This window comes from Heloderma suspectum, chromosome 6 (genome assembly GCF_057233095.1).
Source record: "Heloderma suspectum isolate Gila_16-S chromosome 6, 16-S_ref, whole genome shotgun sequence".
NCBI classification, from domain to species: Eukaryota; Metazoa; Chordata; class Lepidosauria; order Squamata; family Helodermatidae; genus Heloderma; species Heloderma suspectum.
The window spans coordinates 97,884,005-97,892,199 of record NC_139463.1 but is presented as its reverse complement, the minus strand read 5'-3'; positions in this window follow the sequence as shown (position 1 = coordinate 97,892,199).

Here is an 8,195-nt window from a genome sequence, read left to right as displayed (position 1 = left end):
TTAAAATATTCTCAAAGTTCCAGGTGAACTGAACTTACTATTGGAAAAATGAGAAACTGAGAGAAACCAAAATGGACAGATTCATCCATTCCTAGTTACAGCCAAGTTGTTGCATGCATCATATGGTAACCTACATGCCTTTGTAAATAGTTGTCTGTGTTCTGCTTCTCTCTCACTCTCTTTGTCTAGCAGTCACACTGACTACATAGAGGTGAGGTGGGAAGACTTCAGACTTGCAGGATGATCTTTGCTTTTGACTAGAACCAATCAACCAGAGCAAGGGGGAAACAGTGGCTCAGTCAGGCGAACATAATGCCCAGAATTAAGGGACAGGATGAATTTGTTATCAGTACCAGCTCACAAGTCCTTCCACTCCTGGTTTCCCCCCCAGCCATTCTCTTTCAGCAACCTAGGGTTGGAAGGGGCCTATAAGACCATCGAGGCCAACCCCCTGCTCAATGCAGGAATCCAATTCAAAGCTTCCCTGACAAGAGGCTGTCCAGCTTCATCTTGAATGCCTCCAGTGCGGGGGAGCCCACTACCTCCCTAGGGAATTGGTTCCATTGTCGTATTGCTGTAACAGTCAGGGTGTTTTTCCTGATATTCAGCTGGAATCTGGCTTCCTCTAACTTGAGCCCATTCATCCATGTCCTGCACTCTGGGATGATCAAGAAGACATCCTGGCCTTCCTCTCTGTGACAACCTTTCAAGGACTTGAAGAGTGCTATCCTATATCCCCTCAGTCTTCTTTTCCCAAGGCTAAACGTGCCCAGTTCTTTCAGTCTCTCCTCATAGGGCTTTGTTTCCAGTCCCCTGATCATCCTTGTCGCCCTCCTCTGAACCATCTCCAGTTTGTCTGCATCCTTCTTAAAGTGTGGGACCCAGAACTGGACACAGTACTCCAGATGGGGCCTAACCAGTGCTAAGTAGAAGGGAACTAGTACTTCCCGGGATTTGGAAGCGATGCTTCTATTAATGCAGCCCAAAATAGCATTGGCCTTTTTTGCAGCCACATCACATTGTTGGCTCATATTCAGTTTGTGATCTACAACAATTTCAAGATCCCTCTCACGTGTATGGTTGAGCCAACTATCCCCCACCTTGTAACTGTGCCTTTGTCTTCTTAGGTGCAGAACTTGGCATTTATCCCTGTTAAATGCCATTCTGTTGTTTTCTGTCCAGCACTCCAGCCTATCAAGATCACTTTGAATTTTGTTTCTGTCATCCAGGGTATTGGCTATCCTGCCCAGTTTTGTGTCATCTGCAAATTTGATCAGCATTCCCTGCACCTCCTCCTCCAAGTCATTAATACAAATGTTGAAGAGCACTGGGCCCAGGACTGAGCCCTGCAGTACCCCGCTCGTTACTTCTCCCCAGTTTGAGAAGATCTCATTGATAAGCACTCTTTGGGTCTGATTCTGTAGCCAACTGTGGATCCACCTGAGAGTTGTTTCATCTGGCCCACCTTTAGCTAGTTTGCTAATCAGGATATCATGGGGCACTTTGTTGAAAGCTTTGCTGAAGTCAAGGTATATTATGTCCACAGCATTCCCACAGTCCACAAGGGAGGTTACCTGATCAAAAAATGAGATCAGATTCATCTGGCAGGATTTGTTCTTGACAAATCCATGTTGACTTTGCGTAATCACTGCATTGTTTTCAAGGTGCTTACAGATGGATTGCTTTATCATCTGCTCCAGAATTTTCCCAGAGATGGATGTCAGACTGGCTGGTCTATAGTTCCCAGGTTCCTCCTTTTTCCCATTTTGAAGATAGGGACAACATTAGCTCTCCTCCAGTCATCTGGCACTTCACCCGTCCTCCATGGTTTCTCAAAGATAATAGACAGTGGCTTCTGCCAGTTCCTTTATTACTCTAGGATGCAGTTCATCTGGCCCTAGAGATTTGAACTCATTCAAAGTAATTAGGTGTTCTTTGACCATATGCCTATTGATCTCAAGCTGCACTCCTGCCCCTTCAACCTGTACTTCGCCTTTGCCAGGGGTCTCATAGACCCTCTTTTGGGAGAAGACTGAGCCAAAGTAGGAATTGAGCACTTCTGCCTTTTCTTTGTCATCTGTTATCATTTTGCCATCCTTATTTAATAGCTGAACCACCATTTCTTTCCTCTGTCTTTTACTCTGCACATAGCTGAAGAAAGCTTTTTTCTTGCTTTTAGCATCCCTCACTAACCTTAGCTCGTTCTCGGCTTTAGCCTTCCTGACGCCATCCCTGCAATTCTGTGCTACCTTGCCTGTACTCTTCCTTTGTAGCTTGGCCTTCCTTCCACTTCCTATATGTGTCCTTTTTTTGTTTTCAGGTCATCTGTAAGCTTTTTTGAAGCCACATTGGCTTCTTTTGTTGTCTTCCACCTTTTGTTGGAATTGTTTGTAATTGTGCCTTGAGAATTTCCTTTTTTTTAAACTCTCACCCATATTGGACTCCTTTTCTCGTTAGAGTCACTTGCCATGGGACCTTACTCATCATTGTTCTGAGTTTTTAAAAATCAGCTTTCCTAAAATCCAGGGTATGCGTTTGACTACACTCGGCTTTTGCTTCCCTTAGAACCAAGAACTCAACTATAACATGGTTGCTTTCCCTGTAACTACTACTTTATCCACTCAGTCATCTCTGTTGGTTAGGATCAAGTCAAGGATAGCTGGTCCTCTAGTTCCTTCCCCCACTTTCTGTAGGAGGAAGTTAGCAGCAACACAAGTCAGGAAGGTAGGGGCAGCAGGGAGCTTTTTGCCTGCTGCTATTGTTAGGCATGGATCACTGCCTTGTTGTGGCGAAGGGGCTTGCGTAACTCAGTGAAGCCATAAGCTATGCCGTGCAGGGCCACCCAAGATGGACAGGTCATGGCAGAGAGTTCTGACAAAATGTGGTCCACTGGAGAAGGAAATGGCAACCCACTCCAGTATTCTTGCCAAGAAAACCCCATGGAATGTATCACAAGGCTAAAAGAGATGATGCCGGAAGATGAGCCCCTCAGGTCGGAAGGTGTCCAATATACTACTGGGGAAGAGCAGAGGGTATTTCCAAGTAGCGCCAGAAAGAGTGAAGCGGCTGGGCCAAAGCCGAAAGGACACTCAGCTGTGGATGTGTCTGGTGGTGAAAAGAAAATCCGATGCTGTAAAGAACAATATTGTTTAGGAACCTGGAATGTAAGATCAATGAATCAAGGTAAGCTGGAGATGGTCAAACATGAGATGGCAAGACTGAACATCGACATCTTGGGAATCAGCGAACTCAAATGGACAGGCATGGGTGAATTTAATTCAGGTGACCATCATATCTACTACTGTGGGCAAGAATCCCTTAGAAGAAATGGAGTAGCACTCAGTCAACAAAAGGGTGGGAAAAGCAGTACTGGGGTACAATCTTAAAAACGATAGAATGATCTCAGTACGAATCCAAGGCAAACCATTCAACATCACAGTAATTCAAGTCTATGCCCCAACCACTGAGGCCGAAGAAGCTGAGGTTGATCGGTTCTATGAAGACCTACAACATCTTCTAGAACTAACACCAAAAAAAGATGTCCTCTTCATCATAGGGGATTGGAATGCTAAAGTAGGAAGTCAAGAAATCACCGGGATAACAGGCAGGCATGGCCTTGGTGTACAAAATGAAGCAGGACAAAAGCTAATAGAGTTTTGCCAAGAGAACACGCTGATCATAGCAAACACTCTTTTCCAACAGCACAAGAGGCGTCTCTACACATGGACATCACCAGATGGTCAATATCGAAATCAGATTGATTATGTCCTTTGCAGCCAAAGATGGAAAAGCTCTATACAGTCAGTAAAAACAAGACCTGGAGCTGACTGTGGCTCAGATCATGAGCTGCTTCTTGCAAAATTTCGGCTTAAATTGAAGAACGTAGGGAAAGCCACTAAACCATTCAGGTATGACCTAAATCATATCCCCTATGAATATACAGTGGAGGTGAGGAGTAGATTTCAGGGATTAGACCTGATAGACAGAGTACCTGAGGAACTATGGACGGAGGTCCATAACATTGTTCAGGAGGCAGCAACTCAATCCATCCCAAAGAAAAAGAAATGCAAGAAAGCCAAGTGGCTGTCTGATGAGGCTTTACAAGTAGCTGAGGAAAGAAGGGAAGTGAAAAGCAAGGGAGAAAGGGGAAGATATATCCAACTGAATGCAGAGTTCCAGGAGAGACAAGAAGGCCTTCTTAAATGAACAATGCAAAGAAATCGAGGAAAACAACAGAATGGGAAAGACTAGAGATCTCTTCAAGAAAATCAGAGATCTCAAGGGAACGTTTTGTGCAAAGACGGGCATGATAAAGGACAAAGAAGGCAGGGACCTAACAGAAGCAGATGAGATTAAGAAGAGGTGGGAAGAATACACAGAAGAACTATACAGGAAAGATCTTAATGTCCCTGATAGCCATGAGAGTGCGGTCACTGAACTTGAGCTGGACATCCTCAAGAGTGAAGTCAAGTGGGCCTTAGGAAGCATTACTAACAACAACGCTAGCGGAGATGACAGTATTCCAGCTGGGCTATTTAAAATCCTAGAAGATGATGCTGTTAAAGTGCTGCACTCAATATGCCAACAAATTTGGAACAATCAACAATGGCCACAAGACTGGAAAAGGTCAGTTTACATTCCAATTCCAAAGAAGGGCAACGCCAAAGAGTGTTCAAACTACCGCACCATTGCGCTCATTTCACATGCCAGCAAGGTGATGCTCAAAATCCTACAAGCAAGGCTTCAGCAGTATGCGAACCAAGAACTACCAGAAGTACAAGCTGGGTTTCAAAGAGGCAGAGGAACTAGAGATCAAATCGCCAACATTCGCTGGATCATGGAGAAAGCAAGAGAATTCCAGAAAAAGGTCTATTTCTGCTTCATTGACTACGCTAAAGCCTTTGATTGTGTGGATCACAACAAACTGTGGCAAATTCTGAAAGTGATGGGAGTACCAGACCACCTTACCTGTCTCCTGAGAAATCTGTACAAGGGACAAGAAGCAACAGTAAGAACCAGACATGGAATAACTGATTGGTTCAAAATTGGGAAAGGAGTACGACAAGGTTGCATATTGTCGCCCTGCTTATTTAACTTATATGCAGAGTACATCATGAGAAACGCCGGGTTGGATGAATCACAGGTCAGAATTAAGATTGCCGGGAGAATTATCAACAACCTCAGATACGCAGACGATACCACCCTAATGGCAGAAAGCGAAGAGGATCTCAAGAGCCTCTTGTTGAGGGTGAAAGAGGAGAGTGCAAAAGCTGGTTTGAAACTCAACATTAAAAAAACAAAGATCATGGCATCTGGCCCCATCACTTCCTGGCATATAGAAGGGGAAGAAATGGAAGCAGCGACAGATTTTACTTTCTTGGGCTCCAAGATCACCGCAGACGGTGACTGTAGCCATGAAATTAAAAGACGCTTGCTCCTTGGGAGGAAAGCTATGGCAAACCTAGACAGCATAGTCAGAAGCAGAGACATCACCTTGCCGACAAAGGTCCGTCTAATCAAAGCTATGGTTTTCCCAGTAGTAATGTATGGCTGTGAGAGCTGGACTATAAGGAAGGCTGAGCGCCAAAGAATTGATGCTTTCGAACTGTGGTGCTGGAGAAGACTCTTACGAGTGCCCTGGACTGCAAGGAGGTCAAATCAGTCAATCCTAAAGGAAATCGACCCTGCCTGCTCATTGGAAGGACAGATACTGAAGCTGAAGCTCAAATATTTTGGCCACCTAATGCGAAGAGAAAACTCTCTGGAAAAGACCCTGATGCTGGGAAAGACTGAAGGCAAAAGGAGAAGGGGACGGCAGAGGATGAGATGGCTAGATAGCCTCACCGATGCAATGAATATGAACTTGAGCACACTCCGGGAGAGAGCGCAGGACAGGAAGGCCTGGCATGCTATGGTCCATGGGGTCACAAAGAGTCGGACACGACTGAACGACTGAACAACAACAATTGTTAGGCAACTGGAGGTCAGAAACAGTTGCTGATCTATTGCAAATCACCCAGTGATCTGCTAGTAGCTCCTGGTTTACATTTCTGCCCATCCCTGCCCTAGAGTTCTCCCTGTGCTGGGATATATGGAAAATGAATGTTAGCGCAGTAACCACTGGCATGCATCAGTTCTTTCTGAATGTCTGTAGGAATGCAACGAATTTCCAAATAGCCATCTGAAAGGAAACAATGAATTCCAGTGGTAATTTTGTTTCATTCTTTTTAGGGTTCCCCTCCATCTAATCAACAACTAACGTCATTATCCTTTCCTCTGCTCCATCCATCTCACACTCATGTTCTAAGAAATCTAATCTATTTTGTTAATCTAATAATGTCTTCACCCATCCATCTACCCCATCATCCATTGTTTCCTCTTCAGGGTGTGCTGTGAGCCACTCCACTCTGCCGTGAAGCAGGGAAGCCTCTTTCTTTCCCCCTCTCCCATCTGTAACATGAAACAGTAATTATGGCCCATTTTCAAGGTTATTTTGTTAGTGTTAAGGAGAGAAATTGGGTGAGAAATTACTATATAATACTAAGTATTATTACTATTATTGTTGTTGTTGCTCAGTCATTCAGTCGCGTCTGACTCTTCGTGACCCCATGGACCATAGCACGCCAGGCCTTCCTGTCCTCCGCTCTCTCCTGGAGTGTGATCTAACAAACGTCCTGTCTCTGGAAAATGCCCAGTTCCAAATGTGTTCTGTTGATGACCTGTTGTTTTATTACATTCACAGGTGTTACTAGGCCTGGGCTGATGGAGCCCCAACATCAGTATCTTTCGCAGGGCCCCAGATTTATTCTGCAAAGCCCCGAGTGTCTATTGGAGCCAACTGAAGTCCCCCCCCCCCAAGCTTCATTGCCATGCAGTGGGCAATTATCAAGGGGGATTACAGCTGGGGAGGAAAGGGTTAATTCTCCCCTTCTCACATACTGCAACACCCCTTACACCTCCCCCTCAAATATTTCCCTGAATGGCAATTGAACTTAGGGGAAATAAACTTTTTCTACTGGTTTGGGATGATCTGGGTCATGGGGCAAGTTAATTGAAAGATTTATCTGCGATTATTTGGATGAGATATTGATGGACTGGCTTTGCCTCCTATGAAATTTAAATAAATCCTAGTAATATAAATAAAAATTAGCATATGCAAATTTGTGTCCTACAGACCTGGGCCCCAAATCTTTCAAGTGCCTAGCATATATTATATTCAATGAGCATATTCTAATCTAGGCATCGTCTGCTTGTTTGCTTTGTTAGGGAACTCACTGGGAATTTACTAAAGAATTTTGCTAAACCCAGCCAGCTAGATGGTTCAGGTCTAAGGTATGGCAAGCAGATCTTGCAAGGCCTTAGATAGATCTGAGCTATCAAACAGCTCAGATTTAGTCAAAGTTACTTTAAATAACTTGCTGAAGAGCTGAACCGTGTTCCAAAGGGCTTCGCTTTGAACTCAGCTCTCCGGGGTGTATACCTGAATCAAACCATAATGACACTGATCAGAGCAACAGTGATGTCAGGAGATCGGACTTCTCAGTGGGTGGGAGGGTGGTCAACTTACGCCTACCTTCCTCAACCTAGTGCCCTCCGGATGTGTTGGAAAGGCTGCGCTAGCTGGGGGATGTTAGGAGTTGTTGTCCAACCCCTCTCAAGGGCACATAGAGCAATGTCATCTCAGTGGGTTTCTGTCTGTCAGCTAGGCCCTGTCCCCGCTTCAGTTCCCATGACAACTGGTTTAGAGTTCTGTCTACAAACTGTAAGCGATCAATGTCCATCCTAACTAGTTTCCCCCTTTCAGCCTTTCACACAGTGAACGACGATGCCTATTTCAAAGAGAGTATAACAACTGCTGCATCCGATAAAACCTATCTAAGCAACCATTGCTGTCTAGGTCCTAGACTCTAGGAGGACGCACACAGTTATCCTGAATTGCTTTACTGCCCATAACGGCACCTTTAACTAGGGATGTATGAGGTTTCCTTTTTCCTCAGAAAACACACAAGCATGCCCTGTTCGAAGCTCCAAGCACGAGCACATGTCCGCCAAAAATATTAGCAAATTGTCAAACACGTGCTTCTGTTCGTTTTGTTCCCGAGTCCCAGTTTGATTTGCACAAATTTCTTCAGTAGGCTGAATCAGCCCCACGTTAGTCTATGGAGGAAATGTGTGCACATTTGGGGAAATTTGAG